At 46.9% G+C, this 23,270-nt stretch overlaps 1 protein-coding gene across 1 annotated transcript in view; it reads right to left on the minus strand.

Moving 5' to 3' along the window:
- FRMPD3 (FERM and PDZ domain containing 3) overlaps positions 1-23,270 on the minus strand; it is a 103,658-nt gene that overhangs the window by 79,368 nt on the left and 1,020 nt on the right. The gene's annotated exons all lie outside the window — the stretch shown is intronic.

The following is a 23,270-nucleotide window of genomic DNA, read 5'->3' on the forward strand; positions in this document are numbered from 1 at the left end:
AGGCCCCCAAGGATCCCCAATGGTGTATGTCTCCCAGTCTTCAAAGGCCAGTTCCTTTATATAGTTAGTGGTTGGTGCGTCTTCACCGGCCCTTCATGAGTTCAGAGGCAACAGAGGATAAGGAAGAGCTCTGCCCCTTGGGAAGCTATGTGTGTGTTGGGGGAACACTCTGAGGGACCCCTACCTGGCCTCACAGATCACACCACCACAGGCTTGTCACTGCCTGGCATGCAGCCAAAGGCATATACAGGGTCTTGCTGAATGGTTGCTTGCCAGCGTGGTGTCCCTCTAGGCAGCCGCTCCCATTCCATAGCATGTGCGTGCTTTCCCGGCATCTCATGACTGGGGGGAGGGGAAGATGGGAGCAAGGCAAGAGGCAAAGGGTACTAAGCCTCAGCATCAGCCAAGAGGGCCAGCAATTAGGACTCTCACCAAGGCTCTCAGGACTGTACTTGTGAGCTCCAGGACCCTGCGGAGGAGATGACTGCCTCAGTTTTCAGTGAACAGAAAGAGAAGTCTAGGAAGGAGAAGCCCACTGTCTGCAGGGCTAGGGCCAACAAAAGAAACTGATGCTGCTGAGCCTAATGCTGCTTTATTCAGTCCCTGGCTTCAAGAGATTGGGACTAGATGGAACCCAACTGCAAAGGTGTTGTTCTGCGGGTGAGCTGTTAGCACTCATTGGATTGGCCAGGAACTCCCTAAGGGAAGCCTAAACCTTGAGAGGTGAAAGCACACAACAGGTAGATAAGTGGGGAAGGACTGTGAAACCATTTGGAAGGTTCAGGGTCTTCCTAATATCTTTGTGCAGCAATCCCAGAGGCAAGAGTGGACCTGTCCCATAGGGTTTCTAAGGCACTGGATCTCGATGGAAGACCAAACCCACTGCCACATTGTTCTTCCACAAAGCAGCTGCTGGTTCAAACTACCAACCTTTTGGTTGAGTTGAGCACTTCAACCATCACCCCACCACAGTTCTTCACGCCTAATACCAAAAAGCTCCCTGCCATCGGGTCAATTCCAACTCATAGCAACCCCACAGGACAGAGCAGAGCTGTCCCTGCAGTTTTTTGAGATTTTAACTCTTTATGGGAGCAGAAAGTCTCTCATCTTCCTCCCACAGTACAGCTGGTGGATTTGAAATGGCAGGCCTTAAGGTTAGCAGCCTGGCAGAGAACCCATGGTGCTACCAGGGCTCCTTTCAGGCCTAATCTATGGGCTTAGGTGCTCTAGCTTCAGTATATGCATTCGCTACACTCAGGGATCCAGGCAGGGCCCTTCAGAAAAGGACACTGAGGGATGAGAGCTAATTTAATCAAACAGTACTCATTTTCTACAAGAAGTAGGAGGTTCTGACACGAGGAGCATGATGCGATTGTTGACTAGCTAAGAATATCAACTTCCTCAGTAGCAAATGGTATCAAGCAATTAGGTTGTTGATTGGGACACAAATTCAGTAATTAGAGAGGAGCTTTAGGACTATTTATGGGGAAAGGGGGAAGGGAGCAGATTGAGAAGAATTATCTAAAAGAGAAACTCATAATCTAGCAAAGAAGTCTGGAGTTGTCTCTTATACAGAAGAACTGTCTGTCCATCACATCTCACGGATGCTAGGATGAAGTCCCGATTCCAAAAATAACAGAATTGCAGGTGAACGGGTACACTGGATGGTGAAGATATGGCGATAATAATAATAATAATAATAATAATAATAATAATAATAATAATAAACAAGGGAGGGAGGGGATAAAGGGGAGCTGATTTCAAAGAGTTCAAGAAGAAAAGAAAATGTTTTGAAAATGATGGTGGCAGCAATTGTACAAATATGCTTGATGTAATTGAAATATGGATTGTTATAATATTTGTAAAAGCTCCTAATAAAATGATAAAAAAAGAAAGGAAAAAGTTTGATTCAGAAACTGGATCCTTCCTCTCAAAGACCATTCTGAAGCAGGAATGTGTCTGGGGATATCCTAAATAGGAGTCCCCCTGCCACCCAGGACAGGGGCTCCACAGGGGTCACCTCAGGTTATTGCCTCTCTCTCTCTCATGTCTGCTCTTGGTGGCAGAAGCTTGGCTCCAAAGGGAGCCCAAAGCAGCTGTTGTCTTGCCTCCCCACAGGGGCTGCTTCTGAATTGAGCCCTTTGCCTCTTGTCAGTCAACCTTATCAGCACTAAAGTACCTCTTCTTGGGATGACACCAGCTGGTTTCCAACATGGGCCCCAGCCAGGGCAGGATGAGAGCCTGTGGCATGGGGAGCAGGGACACTGGTATACGACGGCAGTGCTCAGTCCGCTGTCATGTACTCCGGGCTTTAGCCACTGCAGCTTCCGCTTTGCCATGTCTTCCTTCTGCTGAAGCTGGGCACACTCCAGTCTCCATGAGGCCTTGAGACACTGCCAGCACTGATGAAAGTGGACGCTCCTGAGCCAGCAGGACCAAAGGATAGAGAGCCTTTCCACATACAAGTGGTTTGCATTTCTCTCTTAACCCATGCTCTTCCTGTGAAAAAGTATTTATGGAGTGCTTCCTGTTGGACAGGCTAGAGTTCCGGGGACCCAAGAGATGTTAACAGCCGTCTGCCCTCAAAGAGCTGCTAGTTTAGCTGGGGTGCCAAGGCTAGTGGACACCAAACATAATAATTACAGGGGTGCCTGAGGATAGTATATCCCAAACCCAGCCCACTGCTGTGGAGTTGACTGCAAACCCAGAGGGATCTTAGAGAGGGTTTCCGAAGCTGTAAATCTTTTTTGAAAAACATAAATTATTTAATCAGGGGGCTCTTACAGCTCTTATAACAACCCATGCATCAATTGTATCAAGTACGTATGTTGCCATCATCATTTTCAAAACATTCTTTCTACTTGAGTCCTTGGGTAGCAGCTCTTCTTTTTTTCCCTCCCTCCCCCACCCTCCCACCCTCATGGCCCCTTGATGAATTATAAATTTTTATTTTCATATTTGAAGCTGTAAATCCTTATGGGAGCGGAGAGCCTCAACTCTCTCACATGGAGCACCTGGTGGGTTTGAACTACAGACCATGTAATTAGCAATCCAATGCTTTCCTAACGGTACCACCAGACTCGTGTGTTCAGAGGGTGGATGGAGGGGCTGGAGAAGACTCCATGGAGGAGGTGGGGGTTGTGGTAGAGGGACAGGAAATGGCAGCAATGACAAGAGACAAGAGCAGCCAAGCCCTGTCCATGGATGATCTCCAGCTTAATACAGGCAGGCAGCTATTTCTCCCTCACTACAGGTAGGTCTCCAGATGTAACTAGAGCCCATTTGTCCCTGGGTTGTCACCAAATGGGTTGAATTCACTGTCCCCAACTAGATCCCCCCACCCCACCCCCAGTTCTGCAACCAGACCTTTCCTCTTCCCATTGTCTGGGCTTCTAAACCAGCCCTGGTCAGAAAAGGAAGCTCTCCAGGAATAGATCAGAAGGTCCCTTTAAAATTCAAGTCCAAGTTGTTCCTACCCCCTGCAGCTGGCATCTCATGGTGGCTGCATCTCAGGCCCTCTGAAATTTGCATCCTCCCTGGAGAGTCTGGCGTGACATGGAAGGCCAGCAGAATGGATGACAAGAACTCAGCTGTCCACGAGTCACGTGAGTGCCCTCCTAGAGATGAGGGCAGGGGAGAGGAGGGGAGGGAGGGTGTGTGGAAACGGGCAGTTTGATTTTGAAAGATGTTTGGCTTCTGGTCCCTTCCACACAGAGCAACCCTGAACAAAATTATGAAGCAGCCAAAGCCATGCCCCCTAGCTTTGTTCCTGTGACTCCTTTCCTTTCGTGGCTCTCCCCAAAGCATGGAATGCTTTCATTCTGCCCTCTTTCTACTCAAGATATCTATCGCCCCACTCCTGCCTGGCCCTAGCTCTTCAGTGAGCCAGGTAAAGGTCTCGCATGTCTCTTTGTCTGGACAATGTATTTCTTTTTCATGTTGACATCCATTACCTCATTTGACAAACTCGGCTTTCTCCTCACAGCTTCTCCCTGTCCTGGCAGGTAGACTACATGACTGTTCCTCCTCCAGAACAGGTGAAGAAATGGAGACTCATAAAGGCGAAGCACAGAATCCACCCAGCCAGAGCCCAACCCTGCAGACAAAGCCTCCAACCCACCCCTCTCCGCTAGTCCCTCAGGGCTGTCCAGGCGCTCCCCCAGCGGGGCTGCCTCCACATCTCAGTCTGGTCCGGACGCTCGGTCTACATCATCATTAACCTGTCATCTGATCCCATTCCCTCGTGGTTGTTGGAAGAATGGAATGAGCTCATGGCTACAGAAGCACTGTGGCATGTGCGAAACGCATCACACAAATGTGCAGTGGCGTTATTACCGGTAGCCAGAGGAGCAGAGAGAGGGAGCCGAAGATCAATTCTACCTGCTCCCAACAGTCCAGGCCCCTCCCCCACCAGTTCACTCCCTCTAACAAGACAGTCTCACAATGCACTCTGGTTCCTCCTTCGTCACCCAGCCCTTTCCCTGACCCAACTCTCAGACACCCTGGCTCTCTCTGGACACCAAAATTCCAGTTCCTCTTTGGGCTAAACTCTCCCCACTGCTTCCCCCATCCCTGTCCCAATAAGAACTGGCGGCTCCAGTTTATGTTAGCAACTGTTGCTGGCTAGAGAGCAAGGGAACTCAGGAAAAAAAAAGAGTTGAGCCTAAACTGCCTATCTCCGCCCCTCCTCCCCTCCTCCCCTCCTCCCCTCCTCCCCTCCTCCCCTGTGCTTTTGGGCAAGAAGATGGAAGAGCTAAACTTCCAGGCAGCAGCTTGTTCTTTAGGTCTTCATCCCTCCTCGCCTTTTGGCTCCTTTTTCTTTGCATTTGGTTGGCTCCTGGGGGAGTCTTGTCACTTCCCTTGCAACTGGCAGGGATGTGGAGCTGTGTGGGGCCAATTAGCCCTTTGATTCCAATAACAGAAACCTGGCTCTTAGGGAGCTCCAGAGATGCAGCCTGGCAGACGAGCAGCTGTGCCCCCATGCGATGCCATCTTCTCCTCATGGCGGGGATGGCCACCCCCATCCCTGAGACTCTGAAGTAGCTGCTCGGGGTGTCCTCTTGTAAGGTGATGGAACACAAACTCTTCTATAAGTGAGGTCGGGGAGCATCCAGCCCACAAACCGCATCAAAATTAAGTAGGGCAGGGTAGAACCGCCCCTGTGAGTTTCCTCCCCCCACCTCATCGTTTTATTGGCACATAATCCACTACAATGCAATCATTCAATCATAACCAAAATAATTGGACAATCTTTACCACAGTCAATTCTAGAACATTTTCTTCCTCCCCGCCGCCCCATGATTAATTTACCTTTAAAATGAGTTGTGTAATCACGGTCAGTTCTAGTGCTTCTTCCCCCTCCTGCCTTCATTGTTTGCTCCTGAAATCCCCTCACTCTCATTCCCCCCATCCCACCCCTACACCTGTACCTTGTAAGTTCTTGCATCAGTTTTACTCCAGTGAGTTTCTGAGACTGAAACTCATTAGGGGAGTAGAAAGTCCATCTTACTCCAGCAAAGCAGCTGGTGATCTTCAAAATGCTGGCCTTGCAGATTGCTCCCCAATGCGTAACCATGAACTACCAGGGCTCCTCGTGGGACGTATAAGGCCCAGAAAATCAATGTCAACTACCATCACAGGCCTCACCAAAAAGAAGCCGTTCCAGCCATCACATGAGGGGTGAGTTAATGAAAGGTTTGACCAGTCTGGCCCACGAATGATGCTATAAATATCTAAATGGCCCTTGGCAGAGAAACAGTTGCCCAGCCCTGCAATAACAGAACTCTCACCTGTTACTTCGAGGTAGCACTACCAACTCCATATACAAGTAGCTCTGCTTCTGAATCACCTGGGAATAGGATTAAAAGAACTCTGAGTCTGTAGTTCTAGGAGCCCTGGTGGCAGAGCAGTTCTGAATTAGGTTGCTAACTGCAAGGTCAGCAGTTCGAAAGCACCAGCTGCTCCACAGGAGAAAGATGAGACTTTCTACTCTCATAGCAAGTCTGGGAGAACCCCCAGGGACAGTTCTACCCTGTTCAGTAGAGTCACTATGAGTTGGAATCAACTTCATGGCAGTGAGGGTTTTTGTTGTTGTTTGAAGACAGTCGGTCCAGAATAAGGTCACAAATAGCAGGCGTCCAGGCTGCTGGTCCCCAGACCACCCTTTGAGATGCAAGGATCTAAGTTAATGCTATCCTAAGACAATGGGGCAGGCACATGTGGAAGATGCTGAGAGAAAGTGGAGTGCAGAAAACAATAATTCTTGCAGCCATTTATTGATAATGCACTCTGATTCAGGTACTGTGCATGTAGTACTTCAGTCCATCTGGACAATAACCCCAGAAGCAAGGCAATATGATTGGCATTTTATAGAAACAGAAACTGAGATTGAGAAAGACAGATGAAGTAATTTGTCCAAGGATACGTACCTAGGAAGTAGTGAAGCCACAACGCTAATCCAAATCAGCCCAACTCCACAGACATTTCCACATGACTTCTGCCAAGAACCTGTGGGCTAAGTAGTTTCCCAGAAGGCAATGAGGAAAACTCAATGGGAGTATTTAGTTGGCTCCTCTCTAAGAGACCTGTGGGTATCTTCAGTGCTGTCTGTAAGAGCAACCCTTAAAGTCCCCTTTCCAGTATCCCTTGAATCTACTACATCACCAGGTGGCATATTGCAGACTCCCATCCCAGAATTCACTTCCAACATGCCTCAAAGTCCATTCTTTGAACTGATCCCACAAGGCCTGACATTATTGTAACCTTGGTCCCCATTAGAGAGAAGTCCAAGAGTTCTTGGACTCTGGCCAGTCCTCAGAACCCAGATGCTGGTTCCCATAGTGGTCGGGTTTATACCTCCATTCCCCTCTTCTTTCCCCCTTTCAAGTCTTTCCAACCCATGTCCCCTGGAACTCACAGCACCAGCAAACTCCCCTATGTCTTCAGTGTAATTTTCCTAAAGTCCCCTTAAGTCACTCCCCCACCCCCCCACCAGTTTGGAGCCTCATTTCCTTGAGGACACCATTTTCTCCCCAGCCCTCTCAAGTGGAATGGGTTCTTTGCTTCCTCTCAAATCTCAAGTCCTACAAACACAGAAGTGGGGTAAGTATCCTCTTCGCTCACTACTATTGCCACAAGTCCAAGTCTTCTCCTTCCTTCTGAAAGAAAAGAGACCCTGCCATCCATCTCTCCCGTTTTCCCTTTTCACTGCTCTCTATGGACCTGGCAGTCCTTACATCCAGGGAGTTCCTATCACAGGTGCTTTTCCTTTCCCAGTCATTTTACTCTGTTCCTTGATTTCTGTTGCTGTTGAGAATGGACACAGCAAAACCTACACCATTTCAACGATTTCTATATGTATGACGGGCTTCAAAAAGTTGCTGGGAGGTGGAATGACAAGAAAATGAAATTTTTCTATCTACTCTTTGAAGCCCTTTCATACAATTCATACATACATACAATATAATTCGAAGATTATATTCTTCGGGTTGTGGAAGCATGCTTACTCATCCTGATATTTTGGAGTTATTCCTTAACTATGAACAGAAACTCACTGTGTCCCAGTGTTCTCACCAAATGGTTCCAGTTGACCTTGTCAATTTGATCCCACATTGTTGTCAAAAGAGCATAAAGCTCAAAGCAGACCTTTTTTTAAAAAAAATCATTTAATGGGATCTCTTGGATATTATAACAATCCATAAATCGATTAGATCAAGCATGATTGTACAATTGCTCCCAACATCAGTTTAAAACAGTTTCTTTCTTCTTGATTTCTTTGATACCAGTTCCCCTTGACACCCTCCTTCCCCCTCACTACCCCCCAGGAACCCTTAATAATAATAACAATGATTACTTTTCCATTTCTTACACCATCCAATGTATCCATTCACCTACAATTCTGTTATTAGTTCCCCTCAAGTGGGTTATACAGTCATCATTGCTACCAGTTCCCCCTTCTCTCCCTCTCTTCTCATACCCTAAGGGAATCATTACTTCTGCTACTGTTTCAGAAAGATTTATGTATCTCAGATTTCATGTATAGAATGATCATAATTATACAAATGAACATATGCAGGTCTAACAAGATTAGTGAGGTAAAACTAAGACCATAATAGAAGGGGAAGGTGATATGATCGCTGAAGACAAATGGGTGCATAAGCAAATATGACGAAGAAAGCTGATGGGGCCCGGCTATCAAAAGATATAGCGTCTGGGGTCTTAAAGTCTTGAAGGTAAACAAGCGGCCATCTAGCTCAGAAGCAACAAAGCCCACATGGAAGAAGCACACCAGCCTGTGCAATCACGAGATGTCAAAGGGATCAGGTATCAGGCATCATCAGAACAAAAAATCTTATCATAATGAATGAGGAGTGGAGTATGAAGTGGAGACCTAAAGCCCATTTGTAGGTCACTGGACATCCCCTTACAGAAGGGTCTCAGGGAGGAGACAAGCCAGTCTGGGTGAGCTGTAGCAACGATGAAACATACAACTTTCCTCTAGTTCCTAAATATTTCCTCCCCCACCCCTCTCCACCACCACTATCATGATCCGAATCCTACCTTGCAAGTCTGTATAGACCAGAGGATGTACACTGGTACAGATAGGAACTGGAAACACGGGGAATCCAGGGCGGATGATCCCTTCAGGACCAGTGGTGTGAGTGAGTGGTGATACTGGGAGGGTGGGTTGGAAAGGGGGAACCGATTACAAGGATCTACATGTGACCCCCTCCCTGGGGGATGGACAACAGCAAAGTGGGTGAAGGGAGACGTTGGACAGAGCAAGATATGACAAAATAATAATTTATAAATTATCAAGGGTTCATGAGGGAGAGGGGAGCGGGGAGGGAGGACAAAAATGAGGAGTTGATGCCAGGGGCTTAGTTGGAGAGCAAATGTTTTGAGAATGATGAGGGCAATGAAAGTACAAATGTGTTTTATACCATTGATGTATGTACGGATTGTGATAAGAGTTGTATGAGCCCATAATAAAACAATTAAAAAATAGTAGGGGGAGGAACTATTAAAGAGCTAGAGGATAGCTATGTGTTTCATGAGTGCTATCCTGCACCCTGGATATATCATCCCTTCCATGTGGCCCTTTTGTGAGGGGCTGTACCATTATCTTTTTTTCCCTTCTTTTTTGTCCAATTATCTTACAGGTGGGTTTTGGATCTCCACTTTGTCTACACTCCTTCAGGACAATTTGATTACTCATTCTTGAACTTCTGATACCTATTTCCCTTGAATGCCATCCATGTCATGATCACACAGGCTGGTGTGCTTCTTCCATGTGGGCTTTGTTGCTTCCCTGCTAGATGGCCGCTTGTTTAACTTCAAGCCTTTAAGACCCCAGATGTGATATCTTTTAATAACTGGGCACCATCAGCTTTCTTCAGATTTGCTTTGTTTGTTTATGCACCCACTTTCTCTTCAACGATTGTGTCGCGAAGGTGAGTATCATACATTGCCACATTATTAGAACAAACCATTTTTGTACTGAGGTAAGACGTAAGTAGAGACCCAAAGTCTATCTACTTCTTAAGGCAGACTTTTTAAATTAATAAAGCTAAACTATTGTTTGGTTTTAGAAAGACTTCTGGGACTGTCTTTGGTTTTAAGTTTGAAGATTCTCTCAGGGCAACACATTCAGGCAATTTTCCAGCCACCATGGCTCCAGAAAATCTGCACTCTGTGAGAATTCAAAGTTCTGTTAATTATTTTTCCTCTTGTTGATAAGGATCCCTTTAGAGTCTTTGTTCCATGTTACTAATGGGAACCGGGCACCATCAAGTTCTTTAGGTCTCATGGAAAAGGAGACAATTACTCATGGAAGTCCATTCCAATTCTTGATATTGGTGGTTTCAGCATGCACTAGGTGATGAGGCAGCCTTAAGCAACTAATTGTTCCACTCAACTCAATACTGCTTCCATCACCACCACACCTAGACTTTGGGTCACCATCAGATATCACATAATTTCCCAAATCACCATTATCAATATTCCATTATTTCCTAAAACATCTATCCTGACAGCTTACCTCCACAAGGGTTTCTACTACGATAATAATCAATAACATGTGATCACTTGTTCTTACTTGGTAATTCCCTTTTCCTAGAAATCTCTTACCTCCATTCTTTTTTTCTCCTCACATTTATTGGCACCTAATCCAAATATTCAATATTTCAATCATATCAAGAAGAATTGTATAATCATTACCGCAATCAATTGTAGAACACCCTCCCTCATGGTGAAATCGCCTTTAAAATGAGTTGTGTAATCACAATCCATTCTAGTGCCCCCTCCCCCATCCCACCTTCATTGTTCACTCCCCAAATCCCCTCACCCTCCCTATCTCCCACCTCACCCTTACATCCCTTAAAAGCTCTTTTTATCCATTCCTTCTGTGCTCCACAAACTGGGAAACTCATTAGAAACTATAAAAAACAAAATTGGAATAAAGTGGTAAGGATAAAATAATAATATAAAGATAAAAATAAAAATAAAGAGTAAGACAGAAAAGGCCACCTTCAATGTTTAAAAAGCCAGGGAAGAAGCTTTTGTCATGGAACACACAAGAGATATTTGGGCCTAGAACAGATTCAGGTTGGGTCGATAGGGAGGTCAGCTAACCAAGTATCAAGTTTGATCCAGCATAATCAAGATTATAATGATTTGATCTGTGCTTTCTAGTAAGGCTGTTTGCGATCCTTGCCTATGGCTAGAGGGAATCTGCCAGTGGCTTAATCTAACTAGGTACTTTGCAGATGGGTTTTGGGCTCCCAATGTCCTTCATGGCCTTCTACCAAATGGTTGTTCATAATTTTAGCTATGATACTTTTCCCTTTGTCATATTTGAATTTTGTAATTGTCACTGTTGGATCACACAAGCTGGTGTGCTTCTTCCATGTGGAGTTAGTTGACTCCTCATTTAGATGGCTGCTTGTTTGAATACAAGTCTTTATGACCACTATTTTGATTGATAGCCGGGCACCATCTGCTTTTTTCACCACACTTTGCTGTAGCACCCTTATCTTCAGTGATCTCTTCATGAAAGTTATTTTGAGTAGGGCCATGTTATCAGAACTAACTGTTCTTGGATTTGGGCTAGAGTTAAGTAGGAGCCCCAGAATCCATCTGCATGTCCATGGGATATGCACAACTCAGGTTTACTTTGGCAGCCAGCCACAATATGACAAAATCAAAACCCCATAAGACCAACTACACCAATAACAGCAACAAACCAACAGAAAAAAGGAACAATAACAACAAGCTAAAGGCAGGAAAAACAATAACCCATAGGGGAAAAAAAGTAAAACATCGTCAATCGCCCCCCTGGTTACCCCTATTCTTTGCAGGGATATCATTCTGGTTTCAGTTTAAATGTCACTTCCATTGAGAGGCCTTTTCCAATCACCTTCCCCTAACCGTTCACTTTCTTACTCTCTTTGAAACCCTTTCTTGCTGTTATGTCTCAAGTCCAGATTAAAAGAGCTGGTCCTATCATTATAATCTTTCTCTTGGAAAACACTGTCAACTCCCTTGCTTCCTTCTCCCTTATCTATCTGCTTTGAAAAATCTCACTCCTTGATGGATTCAACCATATGCATTGTCTGTGCCGGCACCAGAGGAGCTAAATGAAAATTAAAACACACACACACAGATTTCATTTTAAAATCAGGTCTCAAGCATGTTATGGACTCTCAAGACAATCTGGCTACAACTTCCTCACTCGATAAGATGCTTATTTCATAGCTCCCTTTCTTTGCTCAATCTCTCTCACCTATCCTCAAGCTTTCTCACCTCCCCACTGGTTCCCAACAAGTCTCAGTTGATGGCATCATCTCATGTTATTACTGAGAAAACTGAAATCATCCCATGAGATTTCCCTCATCTTACCACCACCTTGTCTGCATCTACACCCATGCTTTTCCTCTGCTATGAAAATGGTGACACTGGACTTTATTTTATCAATGGCAATTCTCTCCATTTATGGTCTGGTACCATCTTCTCCCATTTTCTCAGAGATTTTGCTCCTGGAGGCAGTCATTCTCTTCCCCAAATCATCCATCTCTCTACCACTCCAGAATCATGCTAGCATGCCGATGGAAATCATCCGTCCTTAACAAACAAAAATCACCTGTCTATTCCGCAATTTCTCTGTTACTGCTCCATTTTTTCCCCTGCTCCTCTTCACAGCTAAATTCCTCAAAAAGATTGCCTACATGTATTATCTCACCATATTTATTCACCGTCTATTTGCTCTTCAACCCGGTATAAATTGGCTTTCACATCTATCACAAGTTACCCCTGGCTAAAATAACCAATGCGCTGCAGTCCTTACCTTACGCAACCTCCCCTGAGCTTCAAACACTGTCGATCATGACTTCCTTTGTGATATTACCCCACCCCCACCCCACTTTGGCTTCCGAGCCCTGGTTGCACAGTTGATTAAGTGGTGGGCTGCTAACTGAAAGGCTGTTGGCTTAAAGGCATCAGCCATTTGGCGGGAGAAAGATTAGGCAGTCGGCTTATGGAACAATCCACATCCTTGGAAACCCTACAGAGCCATTCCACTGTGCTCTGTAAAGTTGCTACGAGTCAGAATGGACTTGATGGCAGTGGGTTTGGGGGTTTTGTTTGTTTGGAACCTGTAACCATCTCTTGATTCTCCCCCAACCTCTCTAGCCACTTTTTCTTAGTCTTCTTTGTAGGCAACCCCTCCTCTGCTGATGCATTAGGTACTGGAGGCTTTTAGGGCTCCGTGCCAGAAACTTCTCTTCTGTGGACATTCTTTTTGAGGGGACCTCAGCCGTACCCTAGCTTTACACATAATGCATTTGCACGCAGGAGTGGTGCAGACCAATAAGCACTCAGCTGCTAACTGAAAAATTGGAAGTTGGAGTTCACCCCAAGGTGCCTTGGAAAAAAGATTGAGTGATCTACTAAGAAATCAGCTAATGAAGAACCCTGTGGAGCTCAATTCTACTCTGGCACACATGGAGTTTCCATGAGTCAGGATCAACTTGAGAGCACCTGGTTTACCAGTAGCCAACTCCTGAATTTGCTCCTCTTTGGTACACTCCCAAACCCATGCATTCCAATGACCGGCGCTGACATCTCCACGTTTAGAACTCACAAGAACCTCCGATGGAACACGTCCAAAATGGTACTCTTGATTTGTTTCCTCCCTCAAGCCTAGACTTCCTTCATTCTTCCGTATCGTAGTGCGTGGCAATGTTCCACTTCAATTACACTAGCCAGACACCTGAGAGCCATTCATGATTCCTGTCCTCTCTCTTTACCTCCAAGCCCTCAGTTAGCATCACCAGGTATTCCTTCCAAACACCTCCAGAATCCGACCAACTCTCTCCATCTGCACAGTTACCCATTTCAAGTCACCATCAGTCATCTCTTGCCTGGATGACTGCAGCAGCTTCCTGACTGGTTCTCCTGTATCCACCACTGCTCCACTCTAGTTTGGCCTCAACAGATATTAATTCACTGCCATCGAGGCAATTCCACCTCCTAATGGCCCTACAGGGCAGGGTAGAAGTGCCCCTGTGGGTTTCCAAGACTGTAACTCTTTATGGGAGTAGACAGCCTTATCTTTTTTTCAAGGAGGCGCTGGTGGTTTCCAACTGCTAACCTTGTGGTTGGCAGCCCAACACGTTACCCACTATTCCACCGGGCCTCCTCTTTGTTTTCTATAGATATTACAAAATTCCAATTCAGATCCTGTCACTGCTCTGCTTACAAGCCTTCAGATGTTTCCCATTCAGATGTTTCTTCACGTATGCCTTTACTGTTATCGAGTCGATGCCGACTCATAGGTAGAACTGATCATGTGGGTTTCTGAGACTGTAACTCATTATTGCAGCAGAAAAGCCTCATCTTTCTTTTGAGTAGCAACTGGGGGTTTCACATTGCTGACCTTGTGGGTTAGCAGCCCGCCGTGTAGCCACTATGCTACAAGGGTTTCCCTCCTTATTCACTTCAATATCACCTCCTCATAAAGGCCTTTCCTCTTATGACCCTGTGATCCTCTATTATTGCTACCTGTTTACTTCCTTCATGAGACTGGCTCAGCACAACCTTTGTAGCTGGATAGTCATTCATTCGTGGGATTATTTGTCTGTATACCCCATACCAGTAGGGACTCTTTTGTCTTTTGTTCAACACTCACTGCCATCGAGTTGATGCTGACTCATAATGACTCCATCAGATGGGATGGAACTGTCCCCATGGGTTTCCACGTTTACGGGAGTAGAAAACGGGTCTTTCTCTCTTCTTCAAAATTACACTCCCCCCCCCACCTCTTGCCACCCAATACTTATGATAGTATATTACCTGGCCCACCATAGGTGCTTTAATAAATGAATAATTAATTAACATTTCCAAGTGACTGAATGCATGGATGATGTTGAGGGAAAGAGGTTAGAATCATTTGGGCCATTCCAGGTAATTCTCTTTCGAATGCCTACTGATTCTGTCTCTGCCTATGGGAAACAGGTTTCTGGAAGAGAGCCTGGCCCATGGAAGCACCTCCCCATTATCTCCAGTCAAAGAAAATAGTGGGGAGGGAATGGAGTCAAAGGAAGAATACCAAAGGGCAACCATCTCAGAAGAAATGGGAGGCAATGCAGCTTGAGGCCTCATTAGGGTTTTTTTTTGCATGTGAGAAATTCAATAGGCATTCCTACCCCGGGAAGGAATTTTTCTTGCAACTACTAGCATTTCCAAATGGCAAAATACAGGAGGATGAATAAGATGTCCTTGGATGGCCCTTCCTACTCCTGAGAGTCTCTGATTCTTTTATTAGGGCTCCTTCCCTCATTCCTTTCCAGGCCCTGATAGCCCCACAACTTCCTGAGTTTGGAGAGACATTGTCTGGAATCTGCTAGTGTCTAGATTTTTTTTCTCTTTTTATCCAAACCGTTGTTTGTTCGCAGTAGATGAGAGTGGAGACACCTGTCACTCTGTTCTAGTAGGTCATAGGGGAGGTGGCAGAGAAGTCAAGCCATCATCTGTCCTTCCACAAGTACCTGAGAGCCCAGAGTCACCTTATGAGACACCCCCTCCACGAGGCTCCTGAGAAGTAACCGCAACCAAGAGCCCTTTGGGCAGTAACCCTTCCCACTTCTCCCCTCAGGGGCCACCCATCCAAGGAGACTGAGACATGGTGTCCAACAGACCTGGTCATGCTCCGAACCTTCCCTGTGGGGGCTGCCAGCCTGCTGACAGATGTGAGGCCTGGGCCAGATGTGAGACTGATGCCATATGGCACCATGGGTCCCAAGGGGTGAAGCTGCTGCTACTGAGCCATGGTGAAGTTTGTGGGGAGATCCCGGACTGTTAGTCCATGGTCACCTGTCCCTGGCAGAGGCACTGAGGGGGAACTGGAGCCATCAAAGATTCATGGGAGCTTGAAGGAGTTGTTATGTCACTCTGAGGAGTCCTGGACACCCCCACCTCCGCCCTCCATGCACCACATCAAATACTTCTGGAGATGGAGACAGAGACAAATCGAGACTGACTGAGCTTGAGGTGGGAACAGGAACAATGCAAGGAAAGACAAGCAAGAGGGGCAGCCAGCTGAGCAGGAAAGGGGGCCGGACTGAGCCAAGAGGGAGAGGGGAAGCAAGGCTGGGAAAACAGGGCGGAGGAGAAGGGCTGAGATGAGAGGAGCACCCAGGAGGCCACCGAGGAGAAGGGGAAGGCTCGGGGGAAGGCAAGCACCGAAGAGAAGTGGTGCCCATCAATGGCGGTTTGCTTTTAGCTGTTTGTTGTTGATGCTGTGTTTGTGACTGATTTATGACTTAGGAGAAGACCCATGCATTACAGAGAATTGCGTTACAGAGAATTGCCCCGTGGGGCTTTCTTGGCTGTGCCCCTTCTCGAAGCAGATTGTCGGGCTTGTTTCTTCCATGGTGCCACTGGGGGGTTCAAACTGTTTTAGTTACCAGACAGGTGCTAACTGTGCCACCCAGGGACTTTGGCTTTAGCTTTTGGGAGGTCAAGACCTCCCAAAAGTTAAAGCCAAGGACTGCTTAAAAGGCTACATTGTCATGAGAGCCTCCTGGTGTCAGACGTCTCTGGTGATGTTGTCCTTGGTAGCTTGGGCTGCTATAACAGAGATACCACAAAGGGGTATTTCTGTCCCTTTTGCTTGTCTTTAACAGACAGAAATTCATTTCCTTGTATATTTGTTATCCAGGAGCACTGGTGGCATAGTGGTTATACGTTGGGTTGCTAACCCCAAGGTCAATAGTTCGTAGACCGCCAGCCATTCCGGGGGAGAGATGAGCCACAGGGGCAGTTTTACCCTGTCCTGTTGGGTTACTATAGGTCAAAATCAACCTGATGGCAGTGAGTGAGAACTTTGTTATCTAGGGCTGCTTTACCCTAGCAGAAATACCACTAGCGGGTGGCTGAAACAAACTGAAATTCATTTTCTTATTGTTTCAGAGGCTAGAAGTCATTATTTGGAGTTCTGGCTCCAGGAGAGGGCATTTTCTCTCCGTTGGCTCTGGAGGAAGGTCCTTGTCTCCTCTGATCTTCTAGTCCTAAAAGATCTTCATGTGGCTTGGCCTCTTCCTCCTCCTCTCTCTATTCATTAACAGTCATAACTCATTGATAAAAGTGGGTCTTGCTTCTCTCTAAATAAAAGATTCTTATAATCTTTTTTGTAGCTCAAAATAATCTTTTTTATATCTCAAAAATGATGCTGACAAAATCATCAGAGAATCTGGATTATATGATGAAAAATGTGGCATTAGGATTGGAGGAAGGTTTACTATCAACCCGAGGTTTGCAGATAATACAACCATGCTTGCTGAAAGGGAGGAAGACTTGAAGCCCTTGCTGAGGAAGATCAAGGATTGCAGCCTTCAGCATGGATTCCAACTCAATGTCAAGAAGACTCAAATCCTCACCACTAGACCAATAGGTAACATCATGACAAATGGAGAAAAAGCTAAAGTTGTCAAGGATTTTGTCATACTTGGATTCACAATCAATGCTCATAGAAGCATCAGTTAAGAGATCAAAAGATGTATTGCATTAGGTAAATTGTCTGCACATTAGGTAAATCCATAGAGCATTGAAGAACAAGGATGCTACTTTGAGGATTAAGGTGTGCCTGACCCAGGCCATGGTGTTTTCTATTGCATCATATGCATGTGAAAGTTTGACATGAAATAAGGAAGATCATAGAAGAATAGATGCATTTGAATTGTGGTGCTACAGAAGAATATTGGAAGTACCATAGATTGCTAAGGGGACAAACTGATCTGTGTTGGAAGAGGTAAGGCCAGAGTGCCCCTTAGAGGCAAGGAAGGCAAGACTTCATCTCACATACTTTGGACATACTGTCAGGAGAGACCATTCCCCAGAGAAGGACATCGTGTTTGGTAAAGTGGAGGGGAGGCCAAAAAAAGGAAGGCCTTCAATGAGATGGATTGGCACAGTGGCTGCATCAGTGGGCTCAGGCATAAGGAACTACAGGGAGGATGGCTCGTGCAGGACTGTGCAGTGTTGTCTTCAGTTGTGCATAGGGTTGCAGTCAATTCCATAGCACCTAACAACAACAAAAACAACAACATATCTCAAAAGGTACTGACTCAAGACACACTCTATACAAATATGTCTCAGTTAATATCAATGACAACCCATTCCTAAATGGGATTATAACCTCAGGCATAGAGGTTGGGATTTACAATACATATTTTGGGGGAAAGCACACACAGTTCTTAGCAAGGAGACTGCTACTGTGCCATGCAGATAGCCTGATTGCCTTGCTTCCTGTTTCATACCTGAAGCTTAGCCAAACTTACTGCCACGGAGGCAACTGTGACTCACAGCGACCCTACAGGACAGTGGTGAACCACCCCTGTGGGTTTCCAAGACCGTAACTCTCTACAGAAGTAGAGAGCCTAAGCTTTCTTCCACAGAGCAGCTAGAGGTTTTGAACTGCTGACCTTGTGGTTAGCAGTCCAACTCGTAAACCAGGGCTCTTTTGGGGACATGGCAGCCAAGGGCAAAGTGAAACAGCATGAGCGAGAGATCAAGTCACCATCCGACCTTAAGTCAATTCACAGCCACCAGAACTGTATTTTTCTTGTGAGAGCGAATGAGGTGAAGAAAAAGGGAAAAAAAAAAAAAGGAAGGAGAGAGAATTCTAGAAGGTGGGAGGGAACGGTCAGGATGGGAAAAGTAAGAGTTGGCAGAGAAGGGAGCAGCAGGCCTGGAGTCTTCCCCTCAGTGAACACATCTCTCCCAGACCAAGCTGGGCTTTGGAGTTCCGCCAGAGAATGCAAAGCCGGGAGAGGGTCCCTGCCCACCTAGACCTCTCTCCTCTTGGATCCCAGCTTTTAGTCAGCCAAGAGCTGAACTGTAAACAAAGCTTGGAGGCCAACTAGGGGGAGCAGGTGTGAGCAAGAGGGGCTGGGAACTTCCTAACAAGTAGCTGCTTCCAGCAGCCAAAGACCCAGGGCTCAAATAGCGCCCCTCTGGGGGCTACTTGGCTGGCGCCATCTGCACAGGGCTCTGGGCAAAGCCTCTTGAAGCCAAATGAGGGCCTATTCAGCTGGCTGGCTGTGCCATCCCCTCCTCTCTGTGAGTGAGGCTGCTAGGCCTCAGTGGCTTGGCCCATTAGCCTTGGCTGCAGCCAATCCCTGACTCTGGCCTAACAGCCGGAGAATATCAGTTGGCAAGGATCATGAAAGGTATTTACCTCAAGCCTTGCCCACCCTCAGCTGATTTCCCAAAGCAGCAGTGGAAGGCGTTCTAGAGGAGGACTGCAGCTGGGGGCTGCAGGAAGGGCCCGGTGTGAGGAAGCAGGGAATGGTGGAGAAAGCCCAGAGGGCAGGCCCAGAGACAGGACGGGAGGCATGAAGATCACACAGCCTGAGTGGTAGAAGAAGGCTGCCGGGGAGCAGCAAAGTAAGAAGTGATACGGAGGTGACCCTGAGTGGGCTTCTCCCTTGCTTCTCCCATCTGTCTGACTCTGCTGAGCTGTAAGGAAGATCCTCTTGTTGAAGGGGGTTTGTGAGGAGAAAGGCTAATGAATTTAGTTATGAAATGAAAATGCACTGTAGTCCCATCCATTCCAACTCATAGTGGCTCTACTGGGGCAGCCCACAGGGCTGTGCCAAGGCTATCGGCCATGGAAGCAGGCTGCCACATCTTTCTCCCTCTGAGTGGCCAAGGAGTTCAAACTGCTGACCTTTTGATTGGCAGCTGAATGCGTAATCACTGTACACAACCAGGCCCCCTAAAACTAGTCCTAACTGGACCAAACGAAGGCCCGCCGAACTGACTGTTTTGGTTAAGTATCCATCTGGCCTTCCCCAGGTTTGTCTGAGATGATGGAGGTAGTAGCTGATGCTCCGAAGCTGGACCAAGCCATAGTCAGGCTGACCTCCTCTTTCTGTGAAGGATATCCCTGTGGCGGCTTCCTCCTTGTGCATAACCTTCAAGCTCTATATTCGGGAGTCCAGAACAAGGGGCAACCATCCAGAAGAGGGCAGGTGAGCAGAGAGCTGGTCAACTGGTGTCACCCAGTCTGGAAGTGTCCAGAGATGCTACCTGCAGCCTCAGAGCAATGGGATACCTTTCAGGCTGCCTAACTGTATCTGGGTTTTGTTTTTTGGGTTTTTTTTTAAGAGGGAGGAAGGGATAATAAGGCCTTTCTTACGATGGGGTCAGCAAAGGGAGTGTGAGGTTGGGAACCCTCCACATAAGCACAAAAGCGCACACTGAGTTATGATCACAGAAGGCCCTTGTTAGTACCCAGATACTTCCCCAAGCTTTTTGCTGTGGAGCCGCCCCACTGTGTGTGTCCTCGAGGTGAGTGGGAGGTATAACAGTCAATCTCACGTGCCTTGCAGCTTTCTCTTTGGCTTTAGGGGCAGCCCAGAAACAGAAGAGCAGGATACATCCTTCTCTTGCAGTCTGCTTGGCAGCCGGAGGCCTAGGAAATCCTGAGACCCTGAAGACTCCTTCTTGGAGGCAAGATGTGCTGAAAGACCCTAGACTCACTAGGGTTTCCTTTCCGTTCCTTTCGCGCTTCTTTTTCTTTTAAAGTAGACCCAGGCATTTTTAGAAAGAATCCAAAAAACTAAGGGAAAATTATTTGGGGTAAGAGGCGGGGCCTAATCCTCAGTTACCAGAACATTCTATTCATACAAGCCTTTCCCCTCAAACATTCAGGTTTGGGTATTATAGAGTAATTTCTAATTTCTCCGATGATTAAAATCCACAGAGCTGGGACTCTGTGTTGCAGACTAGGGTGAACCCTCTCCATTCCCTTTCCTTGACAAGGGAAATAATGGCAGAGACCCTTTCAGAACTGCCCCTGTGGGGTTTCCCCCCTCCTGTGGGTTTCAGAGGCTGTAACTTGTCTATTTCTTGACTCACACACAAGGAGCTCCATCTTCAACAAAAGCTGAGCTGAGCACCCATGATGTGCCAGGTACTATAGTGGGTACTGGGGAGACACAGGTAGACTGGTCTGTTTCTCCCCTTAAAGGGTGCTAAGGGGAGGGGTCGAGTAGAGTCAAGTTGGATGCCTTTTCGATGACTCATAAACCAACAACCAAGCTCACTGCCGAGTGGATTCTAACTCATCTCAAGAAAACCAACCCACCCTCACTGTCATCAAGGGTCCTAACTCACAGTGGCCCTACAGGACGGAGGAGAACTGCCTCTGTGGGTTCCCGAGACTCCAAATCTTTATGGGAGCAGAAAGCCTCATCTTTCTCCCTCAGAGTGGTTGGTGGGTACAAACTGCTCAGCTTGCAGTTACTAGTCCAACTCATAAGCCACCAGAGCTCCTTATTCCAACTCATGGTAACCCCAAAACTCAGCAGAATGCCCCTCGAGCGTTTTCTTGGCTATGGCCTAACAGAAGCAGTTCACCAGATCTTTCTCCTGTAAAAGCTGGCCGAGTCTGAACCACCCTTTCAGGGAGCAGCTGAGCACATAACGGGTTGGGCCACCTGGGCTCCTAGAAAGACGGGGAACAGGGCATGTACCTCCCTTGGCCTGGCTGATTCGTGAGGAGGACTAGGGGTCCATCATATGGATAAGGCAGAGCAGGGCGATCCATTTCTGGAATGGTAAACACGGCCCAACCCAACTCCAAATAAGGAAGGCTCCATGAAGAAGAAAACCTCCGTATTTACGGTGTTTATGCCACAGCAACACAAAGAAGAAATCATAAAACAAAATCAGACAAAGCTGAAAAACAACAACAAAAAAACCCAACCCCACTGCCATTAATCAATTCCAGTTCATGGCAACCCTGTAGGACAGAGTGGAATTGCCAGGCCTTCAGGCTGTAATGTTTACGGAAGCATACTGCCACATCTTCCACCCAGTGACTGGTGGGTTCAAACTGCTGACCTTTGGCTTAGCTAGTTGAGAGCTTTAATGACGGGGCTGCCAGGACACCCTAGACAAACGTGAAAGACAGCTGTAATTTCTGGTGACAGGAATGAAGGCAGAGTGCATAATTCATCAACCCCTTTCTGCCCTCAGATGAAATGATTCAGTGGACTCAGAAAATGCTACAGGGACACAACCCAGCAGTGGGGATAGCAACCACTTTAATTAAGGAGCATCTGACAGCTACATCTGGAAGGCTCCCCTCTCATGGGAGGGGCTGGAAGGGTGGATTACCCCAGATGCACACAGATGGAGCCATAGTAACTTGAGACTGAAGTCACAAAGCTCCCATACCATGGCAGGCGCAAAGTGAAGGAGGAGGTCTGCGTGCAGCTAACTCTGTGAACGGGCAGGGGCCAATGGCCAGAAGTTACAAACAACTCGACTCTGGGGCCAAACGTGGACCTAGGAACATCCCTGAATGTCTTGGCCACATTCCCTTTTCAGCTCACAGAGGCAATCCTATAGGGATGTCATCGAGTCATTGGGACAAGGGTAGAATTGTCCCATAAGGTTTCAGAGATTAGAAGTTTTTCCAGAGGTAGACTGCCTCACCTGTCTCTGGAGGCTGGTGGGTCGATGTGCCAACCTCTGTGTTCACAGCGCAGCACTTAACCCACTGTGCTACCAAGGCTCTAGGGAATCGCACTTAAACTCACTGCCATCAAATCGATGCCAACTCAGAGTAAACCTGTAGGAGAGGGGAGAACTGCCTCTGTGAATTTCCAAGGTTGAAACTGTAAGAGTAGAAAGCCTCATCTTTCTCCGGAAGAGCAGCTAGTGGTTTGGAACTGCTGACCTGATGGTTAGCAGCCAAATGTGTGACTGCTGTGCCCCAGGACTCCTGTTTGGCATTTCACTAGGCACACCACCACTACTTACTTAGACAGTGGTTGCAGTTCCTGTTGTTAACAGCCCTTATTGAGCCCCCACTCCAACTTCCCAGGAGGTGGGAGGGCGGTGGCCTTAACCGACACTCGGAAGTACCATGTTAAAAAGTGTTTGGCAAATAATTCCCAACATAGCTACTCAGATAGAGCCATAATATTGGATTAATAACTCCAAGCCAGTAGACCAGACAGTTGTCTAATTAATAAAACTTATAAAGCAGAACAACTTATTGATGTTATAGGCACGTCACTCACGCTGCCAACGACATCCATATTCATGCAGAACACTCCATCCTCTCTAGGAAGCTCTTTCTTCATCAACCGATACAAATGTCTTCCTTAGTGTAAGGGGTGGGGTGGGATGGGGGTGCAGAGAACAGGACAGACGGTTGGGTAACTGGCTGCGGGTGCTGGGAGTTCAAGCCAATTTATCCTATGTGAAGAGGAACTCTATAGTGTAGTAGGTTATATATTGGGCTGCTAACCTCAAGGTCAGCAGTACAAAACCACTAGCTGCTCCTCTGGAGAATGATGAGGATTTCTACTCCCATAACGAGGTACAGTCTTGGAAAGGGGGAGTTCTAGTCTGTTCCAGAGGGTCTCCACAATTGAGAATGGATTCCATGGCAGTGAGTCGCTGCCAGGAGGGATGCGGAAACAAGACTGGGTCTGGGACCCAGTCCTGTCTCTTGCTGGCTGTGGGCTTGGTCGGGTCCACCCGAGTCTCCTCAGCTGCACAATGAGGCTATTAGGACGGTAAGTACCTCACAGAATTGTAAAGATGAAATCAGACAACACATGTAAGCACTTATGCCTGGCACACAGAAAGCGCAGAGTGATTGGCAGCTCCTGTCACACGGTGATCATTCTTAGCACATCAGAAGATTGGCACACTGCTTGGCACATAGTAACTAGCTACCATGAACATCTCTA

Source organism: Tenrec ecaudatus, chromosome X (genome assembly GCF_050624435.1).
Source record: "Tenrec ecaudatus isolate mTenEca1 chromosome X, mTenEca1.hap1, whole genome shotgun sequence".
In the NCBI taxonomy this organism is placed as follows: Eukaryota; Metazoa; Chordata; class Mammalia; order Afrosoricida; family Tenrecidae; genus Tenrec; species Tenrec ecaudatus.